Raw genomic sequence first — 20008 nt, forward strand, 5'->3', positions numbered from 1 at the left:
TTGCCAATTCACAAATGATTAAACCTGTTTCAAAATCACATGTCATTAGACTCATTACTTATTATTCATTAACAGAATAACAACTTAATTTTTTATGTTCCTATTTCCTAAATCTTAACAGATTACATCACATGAGTACACAAACTGACAAACATAAATGGACATTGGAATATGTAAAATTGTATGAAACTAATCAGTGGAATAACAGCTTGATATCCATGCAACATAACTGATCATTGAAATATATCATATATGTAAAATTGTATGTATAACAGTATAAGTAACAGATTAACAATGTGTATAGAAGCCGATTAATGGAGAATGGAGTCGATGTAGAAAAGAAAGCATTAGGCTGTTACCTGTTACTCTATTAAGCTGTTAAGCAGTTGGAACTTGGAAGCCGATTGATGGAGAATGGAGTCGATGTTGTGCAGCTGTGGAGGTCGATTGAAGGGCAGTGAAGCAGGCTCGCAGTCGATTAACTAAGAAATAAGGTCTGAACTCTGAAGAAGCAGCCTCGCAATCGCAGACTCCCAGGTGTGTTCGTTACTTTGTGTTCGGCATAGCAGCTCAAGCCTCAGCCCTCGCCCGGTCGCCCCTCATCAACTCACGTTCGTCTTTCTTTTGTGAACACTGAATTGTACTTTGTCTTGAATGATTTTAATCAGGTTATTATTTATTGGGCATTGGGCTTTTTACCGGACTCACTAAAACTTGGTTTTTCATTTACAAATTAATCAAATGGCCCAAATTTGGTTCAAATCATCAAAACATAAAATAAAATGAAATAGCGGCAATAGCGGCGCTATCTCGGTCTAGAAAATAGCGGTAATTAGCGGTTAATTGCGGCGCAAATTGCGGTACCGCTATCTGAAAACGCAAACTTGAAAATAGCGGTTGTAGACTACTGCGAACCGCTATAGCGCGCAATTGATAGCATATGGTGTATAGTAGAGATGATGGTGTGTAAAAAGAAATTCTCAATTCCCTTATTTATAAGGGTATTTTTGGGTTTCCAACTAATAAAGAAATGCCATTTTCGGATATATGAGATTTCGTTTCTCTCTCTCTCCATGTGACTTCATCGCCTCTGATATTCCGATTGTGTCGACCAAGATAAACACCTACGTCTACCGGCGTCACTTAAATCCCTTTGAAGTCCATCTTCGATCATGAAAGCATCCTATCCGACAAAGGTTCTAACTTTTATCTTCTCTTCCACCACGATTTCCGATTCTAGGGTTGTACCCAAAAATCCCACGCAGCCTTAGTTATCTCTTCTTCCCACAGATTTAATTCGAATTTAAATCACCCTAAATAAACAAAGGTCGGAAGATCATCTGCATGCATTCAGATCGAAATCGAGCCTTCAATTTTGGGCTTTAGTTCGAAATCGAGAACAACAGGTTATTAGTTTAACCTTTTTTTTTTGTTTCTCGAAAATTTTGAAGTTGCTCATGCATATCAGTTTGGTAGTTTGTAATAGTCTATGTTTGGTTTGTAGCAATGCTTAAATCAGTACCGCCTACCAAGTGCTCGATGAAATGCCATCCATTTGTGTTTGATTTCAATTTCGATTTTCACTCGATCCAACATCAGGTATGTCGTCTTTTAAAATTTCCTGTGAAGTTTTTTTTGTCTATCTAGGAAAACCTTGCAGCTATTTGATTGGTATTGTGAAGTTAATGAAACGAAAACAGGTAGCAAATAGTGACCCATTTAGATAGGGTTCTTCTCATTTTTACTTTGTATTTTCCAAATCTCTTTAGTATTGCAAACATGTGATTGGATGTACGAGAAAATTATCATATATATACTTTCAACTAGGAAGTTAATGTGATGCGCTTATTTGATGTATGTAGACTCCTATAAAATCCTGGATCATATTGCAGAGACTTGATGACTAATTTGATTATTAATTTGTTTTTACTGCTTCATGTTGCTCTTATTTGATGTATGTAGTGTTGTTTATCGAACTTTACAAAATGTTATTTGTAATAATATTGCTCCACTAACAACGAAACGAATGTATTTGTTTTTGTAAGGGAGACTCAATGCTAATTGTCATAATTGTTGAGAAATATTAATTCCAATAAAGGTCGCAAGGTTGGATTATTAATTCCAATAAAGGTTGCAAAATAAAATAAAAAAATGATGTCGCTGCAAGGATTCGAACCTGGGAACCTCACTGAGGAAACTTTTATCCGATTGTTTTTCCACAGCAGCTTATGTTGTTGATCATGCCCCATGCTTATATTTATATAAAATTCCACAAATCAAATACAAAGGAAAATACAAACCTTTTTTCATCAACCAACTAACGTTTCGTTTATTAAAGACCGACGTGACGCATATTAATTCGAAATTAGGCGAATAGCTGCGCTCGGAAACGTCAAATTATATATTTAAAATTTTGACAAATTAATATTAAAATTAATATATGTTATTGATATTTTGTATAATAACACCATTTATATTTTACATTAACATTTCATGTTATTCAAAATACAAACATTTTCATTTTTACAAATATTGCAATGTTGTTTTCTGTATTTGATGATTTATTTTCTATCAAAGCAAAAACATCCAACAAATACTATAAAACCTATGTTCGTTTATCACCATACATCTTTACTACTCCGCTTTAATGCAGATCATGCCATTGAAAAATGCACAAAGTGACATTTATATTCATTTTGTAGTCTACATTATCGATTAAGTAACAAATGTGATGCATTTATTACTTTTTAAATGCATATCTAAGCATCATATTATCTTTTATATTCCAGCATCGGCAAACTAAAACCACATACACATATTTTGGATACCAACATCTAATTCTTATTAGAGACTAATACAAGCACACCCCTGCCATAAAAAAATGTTTGGTACAAGATTAAAATATGCATGACTTGTTTTTAGTTCACATGTGATATTTTATATGATCAAAAAGGAGACCATGACTTTAATGAAAATTAAGACCAATAAACATGTAAAACAATTTACATATTATTTATATGTAGCAATACATTTGCTAATATGGCTTCAAATTTTCCAATACCTTCCGGGCTTCAATAAATCCATGTTGCGGTCCCAACAATGAGTATTTCATTGTTTTCCACATATTTTAATATTCATAAATATTAAAATGGTTTTTACAAAAATTCTTAAGAAAACTAAAAAGATTTATACGCATTGATATGTATAGAAGTGTCAAATAGTAAATGTGGAGATAATTTCCTGGGTTGAGGGGAGGATGATGAAAAGCAAATCTCTTCAAAGATATTAAATAGAAGTATCAAATAAATGTGGAGATAATTTTCGTTGTTGAAGAGAGGATGATGAAAACCAAAACTATTCAAAGAATTTACACTTGGTCAACAAGATTTATTTGTGTATCAATATGTGCAAAAGTGTCTACCCCAAATATAAGATACGACATATTGGAAGGAACTATATATTGAATAATTGGTAAAAATAAAAGAAAATCTTGAAATTTATATGAAAAACAATACCCACAGAAAAAAGTCATTTTTCCTCCCTTAGAGGTCCTTAACCGTTGTAGAATATGACAAAAATGTTCGTATTATTCACATTATTTACATTTGGTCGTGTTATGTTTGATGTTTTTCATGTTATTTTACATTAAATAACAAGTTAATAATAATTATTAAGAAGTCTTTTGAGTGATAATAATTAAATTAAGAGGTTTCAAATGCATAAGAATCAAGCAAAATGTTTGTTTTATAATATAGTAGACATAATCCCGCAGGTTGCGCATGTTTAAAATAGTCATTGTGAAAATTTCAATTTTTTTAGATATGTTCGAATTTACTTTTGTAACCATATTTTTTGTTTATATTTATAATCTTAATTTACGTAAGAAGTTTTTTTATTATACATATTTAAACCTAATTTAGAAAACAATAAAAAAATTAATTTAGTGGTTTTTTTCTTTGTATTTAATATAATCCAAACTTAATTTAAACTTTGTTTGTTATAATAATTATTGTATATTATCATTTTTTTTATAACATCTAATTTACTTTAAATATTTTAAAGACTTTGTTTTTATCAAACAAATTTCAAAAATTGTTTCGGTGGTTTGCTGATTTTTTTGCTTGCCGTTTAGTGGGTTTTAAAGTTGTCGGTTTTTGTATTTTGGCCTATTTTGATTCCTGTATTTTAGCTTCCAAAATTTTTTATTTTATTTATTTATTGTATTAATAGCGATTGTCATCGTAAAAAGAGAAATGAAGGATTTAATGTACAAAAGACTACACTCTAACTCTTTTCGTTTGCCTCTAAATATACAATCACATTAATATCTACTTATTTCACACATTATATAACAAACAATGTAAAGGATATTAGCAATTATTCATTGGTATTTGAATTTATTAGTTAACAATTACAATTCGTAATTAAAACTAATAATTTCTATTATGTATAATTAATTATGCAAACTCATGAACAAATTACAATTCATAATTAAAACTAGCAATATGGGTCACACCTAAAACCAAATCAATACTGAACTCGACCTGCCTCTCTGAAATTGAAACTTGTATCTTGACTCGGGCATCAACCACATAAGCAAGATAACCCATGCACCCATGTCGGATACACTGACGAGCTCTGGCAGCAGAACAAAAGTCTGATCCCTATCTGGTACCCTATCCATAAATAACCAGTTCTCCCACACTTGGGGTTCGAAGTCGAACTATCACCTGCTGACCCTCGCAATCGATCATAGCTCCGAATCTACTCAGCTAGTCATACCTTACAATCACACACACGTCTCCCATGAGAATAAGGATCAGATAAATCGAGTAAGGCACCCAAAAAATCTCCAAAACACAATCCCAGAAAACACTAGATGCAGAAATCTCGTGTTCGTTGGCGATAGAAACCCGCAACGGACACTCCGACTCTCCAAGGGTCATATCGAAACCCCTGCTAAAAGATTGAGATACAAAGGACCGAATCCCGCCCGAGTCGAATAACAAAAAAGTAGGCAAAGAATTCACTAAGAAGGTACTGATCAAAATCATAAACATAAGCATATCATAAAATAATTGACAAAATGATGAATGGAAACATACCAGTAACAACATCTGGCGCCACCCTGGCCCCTCTACTGTGATCTGAAAAGCACGACCTCGAGCCCTCGGGGGCTTCGCCCTTTCCTGGCTCCCATCGGTGATCCTCAACGTAGCTGGTGTTCGAGCTTGCGTCGGTCCCGCAGTGAGCAAAGGGCAGTTGACCTTAATATGGTCAACCTGCTCATAGTGATAACAAATCTTTTTGCTCGGTACTGGGACCTGTTGGCAACAATCCTTGGCATAATTCCCTTCCTTGCCACATTTGTGGCACCAGAAGAAGATCGTCAAGAACTATCATGAACCTTGCCGCACTTACCACAAGTGAGACCCCTCTGACCCCCAAATCTCACATCAGTGGCCTTGAACCGCTTCGCTGTAGGCTGCGCCTGCACCGGAGCCTGCCTCCTTTCCCTAGTCTGGAGCTTTATCTCAATCTCCCGCCTCCACACGGCCTCCTGAAGCTCCACAAGTGTACCATAGCGCTGAGTGGATACAAATAGGTAGATGTTCGTCTTGAGCATGCTTAAGTACCGGGTCATCTGAGCTTGCTCAGAAGTAGCAAATTAGGACCAAACAGTGCCCTCTCAGTAAACATCTTGGTGATCTCAGTCACCGACTCAGTCCCTTACCTCAGATCCAAATACTCCTGGATTTACATGAATGTTCATCCAATTCTCTCAAACCAAGGCTCTGATACCAACTTGGAACACCCAAAAAATCATAGAATTTAAAATTTTTAAATCAACCATTAACCAAAATTGTTTACAAAAAGAGTCATTGTTTCAAAAGTATTATTAAAAATCAGAGTTTTCCCAAGACCCAACAACATAAAATAGGTATCTGACCGAACACAGCTCTGAATGATAACTCAAGTGGTCACCTAAACACCAAATAATAACCCATCTCAAATACCACTCAAATTACCTAAAATACCCTTAGGTCAAACTTAGTCAAAGGTCAAAGTCAACAAACCGACCGAGTCAACCCAACAGAGTATGCTAGGCATACTCATCTGTATGCGGCGCGTACTTCGATTGACCCAAAATTCGGGACCTTGACCGCGTACGCGCAACGTATCGCTCAGTATGCCCAACGTACGCACCAGATCAGCCCCTTTTCTCATTAAGAGCTTAACACCTCAAGTCCTTATGTCCAAAGTCAGATCCAAGGCCCAAATGACATCCTTGATCATAAAGTTTCCAACTTTATAATCTTGCATGGCCAAAAAGTGCTTAACACTAAAAACCTTAACTACTTAACCCATTAAGACCTTGTAGCACATGCATGGAAGGGAAGAAATGATCAAGACCACATTTTTATGCTTCTAAACACCTCAAAATGTCTGAAAGGGAAGCTTAAATGGATTGGAGTAGCTCATACTCAAAATACCAAACCAATGGGACCAAAAGAACACAAACTTCATAGCTAACTTAGATCTATGCATAACTTCATCAAGTTCATAACTTTTTTACCTCTAAGTGATGCGAAATGGTGATGGGACTCTAGATCCAAAGAGTTCTACTCCTCCAAGATGATCTTCTCTTCTTCCTCTCTTTTCCAAGGTGACCAAAACACGCACATACAAAGCTCAATAGTGCTCAAAAGTGGATTAGGGTTTGTTTGGGGATGAAGGTAAGTTGGAGGTTGATGAAAGAAGGTAGGTTGGGGACTTATGGATGTTTAAATAGGGTCCAAACCGTAAAAATTAGGGTTTGGGAATCATGCACGTACGCCCCGCGTACGTGAGCTCGCCCCAAAATTACAAAAATGTCACTATGGGCCATTTTGCAAGCTTTCTCATGCACAAAGGCCAAAATGCAATAATTCTTCATACTTGGGGTTAAAATTGAAAATACCACATCGTCAGAATGTTACAATTTATAGTTGTATACTTTTGTTATAGTTATTTGTTGCTTTTAAATCTCTAATTGTCTCAGCAAAAAAATACCACATCGTCAGAATGTAAGTATGTTGCTTTTAAATCTCTAATTCCTCACTACTTTTAACGTGGTTGTTTTTTGCTTATTGTCTCAGCAAAAAAAGGAGGCTGCATATTTCCTTTTTCTTTTCTACATTAAAACGATAAATGATTTGATTATTCCTTTTATTTGTTGTAGTGTACCACCAACAAAGAATGTCAATCTGCGCATCTATAATGAAGTGTGATGTCCTTTGTTCCTCACTACTTTTAGCAGTTTCTTATATTATTACTATTCTATTGTGTACTTATTTGATGTTTCTCTATTTATTTTCTGAAATGTATAGGATTCTAAAGAGTCGCCTAATGAGGTACTTCTTCTTGATGCCAAACAAGGTCGGTCCATAATGAAGTTGATTTAATTACTTGGATCAATTTCACCTTTTGTCCTTCATAATATTCATGCCGTGTACTGAGATTTGAATTTTACTTGTAATAATCTTTAAGTGCAACACATCTACGGGATGTGTTCTACAACATGGGGCTATTTGACAAGGATATGGTCGCACTTTCTGGTTCCCACACTTTGGTCCGTTTTCCTCTCATAATTGTTAATTCTATCAAGTTTAATTCCATTTTAGGATGAAAAATTAATAAAAATTTGTTTCATTTCACAACTGCAGGGGAAGGCACGTCGTGAGAGATCAGGATTTGATGAGAAACCTTGGACCCAAGATCCTTTCAAGTTTCACAACTATTATTTCGTGTAAGTAACATCTTTCTATAAAATTCAAATAGTGCTCGATTCATCAATTTTCTCCTTTTCGATAATTTGAGAAACTATGTGTAATGATGAATGAATGAATCAAAGAGCTTCAAAAGGGAGATTCAGATTAAGATGGATTACTGAAACTTCCAACTGATAAAGCCTTACTAGATGACCCAAACTTTCTTGCATATGTTGAGCTTTAGAAAAAGGTATAACTTATAAGTATGAGATATTCAATCATTCATTCTATGAATAATGTGGAAAAAAATTAAGCTTGTGATGTGGACATGGATTGTATAGGATGAAGATGCGTTCTTGAAAGGCTATGGTGAATCACACAAGTAGCTGTTGGAGCTTGGTTTCGTTCTTTATTTTCTTCCAACTCCTCTCAATTTTAAATTGATGAACATTGTGAAATTTAATTTTGGAATGTAAGTGTAAAATGGTCATGTTTTGGAATGTAAAGTTAAAATGGTCATTTATTTTTTGGTCGTGTGTCCTCCAGGAGTTGGTTAATTGGTGTTTCAACATGAAGCTAAATCTCCTTTAGGTGAAGTGATGAGAGCATGCTGGAACCAGACATTGTTGTTACATTCTTGTTGAGCTTATGTAAATAATAGATCAAAATCATACAGATCTCAAAGGAGTACATTGCTTCACCTAATTAACTAAACCCTTCTAATTTATTCCAACTTTTTTTTAATCTATTTTTGTATTATAAATTTAATAAACATGATGCACAGTAATGTTAACTCGATGCTTGGAATATTGATTGTTTACATGTATTTTAATATGTCTCATGTGAAGTTAACTCCGTCTGTTAAAAGAATCTCATTCCATTTTCAATGGAGGCAATTTTGTCGTAGTTGTTTTTTTTTCTATGACCATTAACAAAAGTCAACGGCAGTCATTATCAAATGGTGGATTATATCTGGCGGACACCCGTCTTCACTCATTGTCAGTTATATTTCGTTGTTTTTCGCGTCACACGTAAAAAGGATTGAAGGTACTCATATGTGACGAGGAAGGTCGTCCAACGAAAAATGTTGTCTACTAAAAGGAACTTCAACGATTATGGATATTCAAACATTTCATTATTTTTTTCATACATTTCATTGTTACCAATAATGCTAAGTATGTTTCTGTTAATATATTATTATTATTATTTTTATTATTATTATGCCAAAAAAAAAACACGAAAAGAAAATAAATTAGATTCAAGATTAAAGAGTAATTTCGTTAGTTCCAGATCCTCCTTTTTCCTATGGTTTATTTCTAATAGAGATTAAAGAGTAATTTCATTATTTCCGAATCCCCCTTTTTCCTATGTAACTAGTTATTATGTTAAGAGTCCTAGTTTTACCGGTTTATGAGTTACCATGTAATGTTCAAAAACAAGTTAGACACTAAATTGATGTAGAGATAAATTTGGCTATACATGATAATCTAAGAGTTACATATCTATGACCAAGACAAGTTAACCAAGAACAAATTATGGATCAATTATGTTCTCTAACATATCAAAGTTGCTAACTTGTATCACCTAATTCTAGGATTTGTTTAATCACTAGATCTAGCAATTCAATGTTCATAAACAACTAGATAACAAATTTATGCAGATAGAGTGGTCATCTACTACACTAAACTTGGTTGCATGCATCACCGAGGTGATTGCTTGTTCGGTCTAATTGAAGAAATTGACTACTTGGCCGTGGATCCTACTGCTTTGTTTGAAGCACCGATGAAACGTGCTTTCATCGTCATGCTTCCCTTTGTATTATGAGCTCTGGTGGCCACCTCTTGCCTTGGTTTTCAGGGTAATCATTTTATATTGATTTCAATATAGACCGACTTCAATCTCCTTCATCTCTTTCTATTATAGTAGTTTTTTGCTATCTCTTTCTTTAGACAATGCTTTGGGTTAGTTATTTCGACCTCAAATCGAAGCTACATGATTAGGGATTTTTTTTGTTTTGCTGTGTTCTTTTGCTGGATTATGGCTCTATCTCCGTACAAAGTTTTAGTTCCAGAGGTTGGATTAAACAAGAAAGGACCTTCCCCCTTTTCCTCTGATGGTGGTCGGGGACATATGACGTTTCCGCGTGCCAGGGCAACTTTCGTTTTTCCTGATTTAGGTAATCTCTACTATCGACTTAATTCTAAAATATAAGCAATCGATTTTCAATCATTTTTGTGGAATTTTAACAAAGGGGTGATATTGATGGTTTGGGAAGCATAAAAAGGATACAGATTCAGGTTGGTTTGCCGATTTGGGTACCAGTAGAAATCCAATGCCAAGTAGATAAGAGAGATTCGGAAGTAGAGTTTATAACCACCTTCAACCTTCTCTGTTCTCTGCAATGTCATGGATTCTTTTTTAGGTTAGTTTCAATTGTTTTTTCTTTGTTTTGATTATAATGGAGCTTAATAACACCTCATAGTCTACATCTTGATAATATATTGAAGCCTTGGAGGAAACTGCTGATTAGTTTTACCCAGAAATTAGATTTACGAGACCAATGATTATTATAAAATTAGCAATTGAAAAAGGATTATCTTTTTAGGTGTTTTGTGTTAGGATAATACCACAATCTCAATGTACACCAGGTGTTTGTAAAATGCAAACATCACCGTTAACTTGTTGATTTCTCAAGAAAGAAAAAAAAATACAGGAACAAGTAGTAGAATGGTATTTGAAGTAGGGTGTGGCTTAATTTTTTTTTTTTTTTTTTTTTTTTATAGTATCTCATGCTTTAAGAAATGCTCAATGATAAAAAGTGCTTGCTGATTTAAATAAGTAGCTTTTAATAAGTTATCCTATACCCTTATTTTATATTGGATGTTATAAATCAATCATTTCTTTACAGAAAATTTAATTTTATTTTTTTAATCTACAAGTGTTTTCCTAAACTTCTTGTGTGTCGAGGGAAAGAAGCAAGTATTCTCATTAGAATAATAGCAGCATAAAGTAGCGTCTGCTGACTTAATTTATGCAAGTTTAATGATTTTACACCAAACTATTGCATCTGTAGTCAATCCAATGTATTAGTTGATTGATAAAAAAGTTTCAACAAATGATGTCTTTCATCGTTTGTCTTCTTTAACAGGCTTTGTTCTCTGAACTTGCCATCTCATGCATGTGTGTGTGTGTTTGTGAAAATCATAATGTATATGTTATTTCAGTGGCTTACAAGCTATCCAAGAGAAAAATTGATGATAATTTGTATTCAGTGCATAACATCCTTTTTGGAAAACGAGCAAAGGTGAAAAATTAACGAACTTAACAATCTGTTTATCTTTTTTTTTTTTTTTCTACATGTACCTTGTTGACACATACAAAAGTTAAGTTTTTCTGGTCAATGTTGGCTTCTGATTTTGTTGATTATGATGCATATTTTTTTTCAGCGGATCAATTTGAAGAACATTGGTATGTTGATATGGCCTTGTCTGGATGATGACAAGATGTAACCTTATATTCTTTATGTAATATTTATTACTTTAAAATCTATTTTTTTGGTTAAGAAGATTGTAATGGGTTGGAAATGGTCAACTTCATGTAAGGTTTCACATTTACGTTTGCAACAAGTAAAAAGATATAAAATGAAAATATAACAAAAAATAACGCACATAAGGAATTATTTAAGCCATCTTACGGGTACTTGTTAATCTTTGGATGGATGACTACAATCTGTGACTTTCGGAAAAGCCTTGGACTTCAACTAAATATAAGAAATTAGAAATGTCAATGTACTTTCACTGATTTTTTATTATAGCATCCTACTTATATAGTACTTCTAAAAATTTACCCATTAATGGAATGTGATAGAAATAAAACCGGTGTTTTTCCTGGAATCACTTACAACTAGCTTACTGATCAATTATTTAGGGGCGTTCCTAGTCTTCTATCTTATTAAAAGACTCTTTTTTTTACAAATATCTCTCCCACAATCGTTTGCCATCAATGTTAAATTGATGTTATAACTAACATCCTACTTTTTAACTACTGTAGAATACTATAACTAATAAATCTGGAATAAAGTATGATGCTAAAAATTGATGTTATAACTAACATATCAGGAAAAAAGTAGGATGCGATAATTATGAAATTTGGAAAAAATATGATATGATAATTAAAAGATGTGATTCTGAATGTGACTCTGTATGTATGTGACTTTATAAGTGTGTGTGACCTATCTTCCTTAAGTAATTTTAATCATTGTAGCAACATACTTTCATTTTATGCATGTTTATCACTTAATAGAAGCATACTTTCATTTTAATAATAATTGCTGATTTTTTATTTTCTTAATTTCTTTTTCATTGTTGTTGTAGATTGATAGCAGAAGTTTAGTATGTATTCAATTCCAATTTGATATATTTTTGTGTTTTTGTTTTACACAAGTAACTGAAAACAAAATTATCATTCAAATATTAAATATTCCAACAAATATAATTGGATTTTTAACAGTTTTCATATGAGTTAAGTTATCCTATCACATTTGAACTATATTTTGATTTCAAAGTCAAATAATTATATCAAATCTTATAAATACAGTTGATGATATATATTCCCATTTATATTGTATGCATATATTCAACTTACCCGCATTTGATGAAAAACTCCTCCTTCATCATCCGACTTCCTCCTGCATCCTCTCAATTCATTCTATTTATTTAAGAGATCCAAAATACATCTATTTATCTCTGCATCCTATAAAATATCTATAGTTGTAACACCAGGTTAGTTTCTTGGTTAAGAAAATATCATAGATAGTTGTAACACCCTGTTCCGAATCGTGTCCTAATGCGGGGTGGAGGCCCGAAGACCGAGTATCATCAGGCTTAGGGCCTTTGAGGAAAAGAGATTTAGACCCTTTTGGGTGTGGGTAATGTGATTTAGATTATCCGGGAGTTCAGTTGGTGTTTTGGAGCCAAGGGTATAATCGCAATTTGGCAGTTCGGGCCTTTATGAATTTTATGTTTTGGTTCGGGAAGTTTTAAGGCAAAGGTGAATTGTTAGAAGTATTGGGTTTCTCGTCACCTTTTCGTGGATATAAAGTTCGTCGGAAACAGAGTTGAAACGAAGAAGTTATGGCTGTTTGAAGTTATGGCAAAAGTGGTCCTTAGTGGAAAAGATTTGCAAGAATGGTCCCATGTATACATTTAATAAAATGCGGGTGTCTGGGTGTGTGCGCCCAACGTAATTGGCTGAGTGCCAAACCCTAAATTTTAGGGTTTGGGCACTATTTAAACATCATTATGAGCTCAAGGCTCTCTCATTTCTCGGCCCCACTAACCTTAGAGCCTCATTTCAAACCCTAATCCCTTGGTGGTGTGTTCTTGAGTTTAGAACTGATTTTGAAAAGTTTTTGGTGTTATTTCAAGGAAGGGAATCTTGGTGATCAAGCTTGGTGTGGCTTTGGTGTTGCAAATCCACAACCTTCACTCTCTTGGGAAGCTTCAGAAGGTATAAAGTTCTCATCTTGACTCCTTCTTATGCTAGTTTGAGTTTAAGGCAAGGTTAGGAGCTTTTATGGTGTATTAAGTTCTCCTCGTAAGTTTGAGCCACTCCAGGAGCTTGGAGTGTTAGATCTTGCCCCTTCTGATGTTGTTAGTTCATAAGAATGCTATCTTGATTGTTGATATTGGACCATGCATGAGTTAGAGCCCTTATTATGGGACTTGATGGACAAAAGCGGATTTAGGGTCCCATTAAGACATACAAAAGGGTAAATTGCCAACTTTACGAGTTAAGGACTTAATTTGAAGGTTTCCTGAGGTTCGGGGGCTAAGTGCTTAATGGGTTAAGTCAGAAATGAGATTTTTGGAAGAATGCAATTACGCTGAGCGTAATGTGTGGTATGCCCCGCGTACCGGATTTTCACCCCGTCCCAAGCCATGGAGCGTATGCCGAGCGATCAGTATGTTGTTTTGAGTTTTGGACCTTTTTGGACCGTTTGGACTTTGGGGTTTTGGTCTTGGGTTGAGTTATTGGGCTTATTTTGTTGGACTGAGGATTTTCATTAAGGTTTGAACTTATTTGTTGGGCCTAGGATTGTGGATTTGGGCCTTAGTGGGCCCAATGGGCTTGGGCCATTAGTGGACCTGGTATGTTGGACCGTTTTTGGGCCTAGTGCTTGAATTTAGCCCTGGATATTATTAAGTATAGTTTGGTTGTTTAGCTCAGTTCGTGGAGACGGTTCGCAGCAGCTGCAACAATTATAGGATTTGTCTGTCGACTGAGGTGAGTTTCCTCACTGTGTAACGAGTCTAACGCACCAATGCCGGTCCATGATCTGTTATGTTAGAATACTCGTTGTCTTTGTGACAGTTGTATGTATATGTGCTTATATGTTTACTGGGCGGGGCCCGATGGTTACTCTCTATATATTATTACCTGCTATGCTTATATGAATTGTAGGTGGGCAGGTCCCGTTATGCGAGTTAGGGTGGGGCCCGTTATACTCCTTGGGTTGGGTCCGTTATGCGAATTAGGGTGTGGCCCGTTATGTGATATGTATGTATGGTATGTGGTATCTTGGAGAACTCACTAAGCTTTGTGCTTACGGTTTTCAGTTTATGTTTCAGGTACTTCTGTTTTCAAAGGGAAGAGCTCGGAATGATTGTAGGGCACACACCACATGATTCTCCATTCTGTGATTTACTCCGATAATGACGATGTATTGATAAAACTTTGATTACCTTGTTTTTGTAAAAAATGATATGTTTTACTATGTTAGTAATGTAGAAATGAAAATCTCGGGTCTTATTTTTGGGTTGTTTCATCCCACCTATTATATGTCGACGACACATTGTTTTTAGGTGAATGGTCAAAAGATAAAATTCAGAATCTTGCTAGAATTTTTAGATGCTTCCAGATGGCATCGGGCCTTAAGTTGAACTTCTATAAATCAAAAGTGTTTGGTATCGGGGCGGCATGGTTGGAAACCACTCGATGGGCCCAATTGTTAGGATCTGAACCTTGTACACTCCCATTTAACTAACTTGGGGTCCCGGAATGAGCATATATGAACAGGAAATGTAATTGAGCGATTTCAAGCAAAGCTTTCATCTTGCAAGGCAAAGAATCTGTCATTTGGGGGTCGGCATACCCTCATAAAATCAGTCCTGAGAAACTTACCAACATACTTTTTTATCTATTTTTGCTGCTCCCATAGGTGTGATCAATTCTTTGGAGAAACTGGGAAGAAGATTCTTTTAGGGAGGATCAGAAGACAGGAAGAAATTTGTTGGGCCTCTTGGGACAAGGTAGTAGCTGCAAAGGAAGTCGAAGGTCTTGATGTGGGGTCTATTAAAGCTCAGAACGTATCTCTACTCTGTAAGTGGTGGTGACGGCTGAAATCCAATCCCCCAGCTCTATGGAGTAGGGTCATCATGAGTATTCATAAGTTGGAAGGAAGAGCGGCTGAATATACAACTAATAAGACGATAACGGGCGTGTGGAATAATATAGCACAATTAAAGAAAGATTTTATCAAAATTGGCGTACCATGTTAGAAAATAATAAGAAGGAAGATAAACTCATGGTGTCAAACGTTTTTTGGGTTGACAATTGGTTGGGTGTTGGTCACCTGTTCCTGAGTTATACTGTATTTATTCTCATAAGAAGTGCATGGTTACGGATAGGATTATGACGCAGGTTTTCCGTGGTCTTGGAGTTGCACCCCGAACAGTAACCACCTAGTAACCACCTGAACCAACTTATTCAAATTATAGGTCCCATCCAACTAACAGAAAACCAAGAATCATCGACGTGTGATTTGGCATTAGATGGTCGTTACACAGCCGAAACTTTTGAGGTATCATATTGACAAAAAAAGCTCAACTTCACACATGACATCAATTGATTGGATAAAGGAGGTAGTCAAATTGGTGCAATGTATGTTTGGTTCAAACATAAGGGTAAAAATGGTAATGTTTATTGGAATAATTGGTGTTCATGCCCGCTTTTGTGTCTATAACGTCTGTTATTTCCCCTTTGTACCTTTGTATTTTTTTCCCTCTTGCACCTGATGGTTCGGCCTTTGTCTAGCTCCTTGCTAGTTGTTATCCTTGGTTTTTATATTATTTTATTTTATTTCATTTGCCGGTTCCAAAAAATTATTTACAAGGGTATTTTTGGCTTTCTAACTAATAAAGTACGGGCATTTTCGGATATAAAAAAATACTCCATTAGATATTAAATACCGAATAAAAACACACACTCTCTCTCTATACATGTGACTTCATCGCCTCTGATATTCCGATCGTGTCAACCAAGATAAACACCTACATCTACGGGCATCTCTTAAATCCCTTTGAAGTCCATCTTTGATCATGAAGCCATCCTGTCCAACAAAGGTTCTAACTTTTATCTTCTCCTCCACCACGATTTCCGATTCTAGGGTTGTACGGAAAAATCCCACGCTGCCTTAGTTATTATCTCTTCTTCCCACAAATTTATTTCGAATCAAAACCCCCGGAACATCATCACCCTAAAAAAACAAATGTAGGAAGATCATCTGCACACATTCAGATCGAAATCGAGCCTTAAATTTTGGGCTGTAGTTCGAAATCGAGTACAACAGGTTATTAGTTTCACCCTTCTTTTAGTTTCTTGAAATTATTAAAGTTGCTCATGCATATCAGTTTGGTAGTTTGTAATAGTCTCTGTTCTGTTTGGTATGGTTTGTAGCAATGCTTAAATGAGTAACGCTCGATGAAATGCCATCCATTTGTGTTTGATTTCAATTTTGATTTTCACTAGGTCCAACATCAGGTATGTGGTCTTCTAAAATTTACAGTGATGTTTTTTTTGTCTAAGAAAACCTTGAAACTATTTGATTTGGTATTGTGAAGTTAATGAAACGAAAACAGGAAGCACGTAGTGACCCATTTAGATAGAGTTCTTCTCACTTTTACTTTGCATTTTCTAAATTTTGATTCTATTATCTCGCAAACATGTGATTGGATGTACGAGAAAATTATCATATATATACTTTCAACTCGGAAGTTAATGTGATGCGCTTATTTGATGTATGTAGAGTCCTATAAAATCCTGGATCATATTGCAGAGACGTGATGAATAATTTGATTATTAATTCACTACTAGAAAACTAGTCTAATAGCTACAACACAATCCGTAGCTATTCCGTAGCTATAAGCGAATAGCTACGGAATTGCTACGGAAAAATGGCTGTAGCATAATGGCCCGTGGCTAAATTATAGCTACGGATTAGCTACAGAATTGCTACGGAATAGCTACGGAATTTTCCGTAGCTACCATAGCTACGGAAATAAATAGCTACGGATTTGCTACAGAATAGCTACGGAAATGGATAGCTACGGAATAGCTACGGAACTAAATAGCTACGGAATAGCTACAGAAATAAATAGCTATGGAATTGCTACGGAAGTAAATAGCTACGGATTTTCTGTAGGTAATCCGTAGCTAATTACTTTTTATTTAAAAAGAAACAGTAAAAAATTATACAAAAATCCAGTTTTTTCTGTCCAAAATATTGAAAAAACTCATTACATTAAACTTATAATAATATTGAAATTCAACTACAAAACAAATAACATTATAATAAAACTAATAAACCTAAAAAAAGTATCAAATAAAATACATATTACTAATGAACATTGTCTAATAATACATTAAATGTTTCTACTAATACACATTAAAAGTGTCAACTACAAATGTTTAACTAAGTGCTTACAAACATAAAATTGAGAATCACTTGGTGGATTACTTGGCAAATTATTAGGTATGTTGAATCGATAAAGGTTCACAAGTGTTCTTCAATTTGAGTTTTGAATCAAAGGGCGCCAATTGTTCCTGTTTCAACACACCATAATCAATGATCACGAAAAAATACAAATATAGCAACGTACTTTTATTTATTTGTTTATTATAGCCATAATTGGGAACATTTTTCAAAGTACAACACCATAAGTAAGATGTTATAATAAGCATGTATATCTTGCATTTAAGAGGCAAAATATACTGAATTTAAAGTAGTTCATGGTAATTGCAGAAATCATAAAATAATAGCATGACAAAAGGCTATATAGCAATATATTAGTGAAAATCTAACTCATAGATGCTTAGTAGTTACAGAAACGTTTACTTGATCTTACCCAAATGCAAATAGAGTCCTTGGATTATGCTTTTCTTTCCAACCACTTAAGCAAATTTAGTTGCAAGATATCCAATCGGCTATATGTGAAACAATATATATTGTACCTGTACATGGAACCCAAACTATTCCATAAGCATAAACTTGCAGGAAAAACATTAACTTCAGTAATAATAGACTATAAACATAAACTTAAGTAATAATAGACCATAAACATAAGTTGGATTTAAAAGCAATCATTTTCTCAAGCGACTATTGTAGCATCTTTTCCCTTTTCAACCTGTAACAGAAGAAACAGATATAAACAATATATCTACTCCCAACAAAAGAAACATATATAAGTTAATTTGTAACTCAACCAAAAATATAGGTTCACTTGACTATAACCAATGTATGCTCTTTAAAATAAGTTACACAACAATTATTTAGCTCAACCCTAACACTTATCCTGTGTAAATCAATTAAATCATCTTCTAAGTTTGGGAAAGTTTGACAAAACTGAAATGGAAGGCTTACATTCATCAAAGAAAGCAGGAAAACCAGAATGGAGGGAGGCGACAATTGAAGCAGATATGGTGGAGAATGGCGATGGGAGCAGGGCGACGACCGTTAGTGGAAGATGTGAGGTGGGACGACTTGCAGGGAATTAAAATCTAGAAGAAATCGAACAAAGATTAAGCATCTACATTACATTCTTCAAATTAAAAAAAAATCTAGGTTTTACCTTTGTGCGAGAAGAAATCGAGCAGGGGTAATGACGGAGGAGCTATGCTGCCGGAGAGGGAAGGAACGCCGGAAAATGGGTGAATGCGCCGGAGAAGGGACGAGCAACGAGGGGGTTTTGGGTAGCGTTCACAGAAGACAAAATGTAGGAAGACAGAAGCGAGAAGGAGTCGATATAAAGGAAAGCGTAGGAGCCGATATGAAGGAAAGCGTAGGAGTCGACCGCAAAATGGAGGTGAAGGCGGACAATAAAAAATAAGAAACCCTAAACTGAAGAAGGCCAAAAAAAAATGAAAAAAAAGGGGGTATAGGGACTCGAACTCGAGTAAATTACGTACAAGACCATCGACTATACCACTTGGCTGGGAATGCCACATCCATACTCATCTTGACCGGTAAAACTTTTAACCACTTTCATTACCGTTATTATTATTATTATTATTATTATTATTATTATTATTCAAATTATTATTATTATTATTCAAATAATTATTATTATTATTATTATTGTTATTATTATTATTCTAATTGTTATTATTATTATTATTATTCAAATTATTATTATTATTATTATTATTATTATTATTATTCTAATTATTATTATTATTATTATTATTATTATTATTATTATTATTATTATTCGAGTCTTAACTTTTTTTTTTTTGGATAAATTTTCTTACATATTTAAAACACGAACATTTAACTTTCTAAAAAGGGTCAACTTTCTAAAATTGGATTTTTGATGCATTTTTTAATATAGCAACGCCAGGGGCGCTGCCCCCGGACCCCCGTTCGTTTAGGGGCTTCTCCCCTAAATAACAATGTACTTTCAATCTTGAAAAAGTTGAACAAGTGTGCACTCCTACACCAACCTAACTTGTTCAATATTCAACAAGAACAATTTTAATCATATTACACTTCAATAATATTGATGATATGAAATCACCAACAAACCTCCCCCATTTAAGTGTAAACCTGATTAAACTTAAAACAAAACATAAACAACAACAAACTGATGCATAAATGATGACGATGAGGATGATGATGATGATGATGATGACGATGACTATTGATAGTGTGATGGTGATGGTGATGGTGATGGTGGTGGTGGTGATGGTGATGGTGATGGTGGTGATGATGATGGTGATGGTGATGGTGATGGTGATGGTGATGGTGATGGTGGTGGTGGTGATGGTGATGGTGATGGTGATGGTGATGGTGATGGTGATGATGGTGATGGTGAGGGTTGTGATGGTGATGGTGATAGTGATGGTGATGATGATGGTGATGGTGATGGTGATGATGATGATGATGGTGATGGTGATGGTGATGGTGATGGTGATGGTGATGG

At 34.8% G+C, this 20008-nt stretch overlaps 3 long non-coding RNA genes across 4 annotated transcripts; 2 read left to right on the forward strand and 1 right to left on the reverse strand.

Moving 5' to 3' along the window:
- Positions 1–1032: 1032 nt before the first annotated feature.
- On the forward strand, positions 1033–1929 carry LOC145156528 (uncharacterized). Its single transcript, XR_013736764.1, has 2 exons — positions 1033–1406; positions 1505–1929. It is a non-coding gene; the product is annotated as an uncharacterized LOC145156528 (long non-coding RNA).
- A 5306-nt stretch (positions 1930–7235) lies between these two features.
- LOC145156530 (uncharacterized) lies at positions 7236–7613 on the forward strand. Its single transcript, XR_013736765.1, has 3 exons — positions 7236–7265; positions 7371–7419; positions 7531–7613. It is a non-coding gene; the product is annotated as an uncharacterized LOC145156530 (long non-coding RNA).
- Positions 7614–17406: 9793 nt separating this feature from the next.
- On the reverse strand, positions 17407–18916 carry LOC145156531 (uncharacterized). Of its 2 annotated transcripts, XR_013736767.1 has the most exons (5): positions 18659–18916; positions 18451–18587; positions 18143–18214; positions 17936–18041; positions 17407–17633 (listed from the first exon to the last, which is right to left on the reverse strand). It is a non-coding gene; the product is annotated as an uncharacterized LOC145156531 (long non-coding RNA). The 2 variants fall into 2 exon arrangements; XR_013736766.1 differs by lacking the exon at positions 18143–18214 and having other exon boundaries at positions 18659–18913.
- Positions 18917–20008: the final 1092 nt, after the last annotated feature.

The sequence above is a fragment of the Lactuca virosa genome, chromosome 2, assembly GCF_052849685.1.
Source record: "Lactuca virosa cultivar CGN04683 chromosome 2, Lactuca_virosa_CGN04683_v6, whole genome shotgun sequence".
In the NCBI taxonomy this organism is placed as follows: Eukaryota; Viridiplantae; Streptophyta; class Magnoliopsida; order Asterales; family Asteraceae; genus Lactuca; species Lactuca virosa.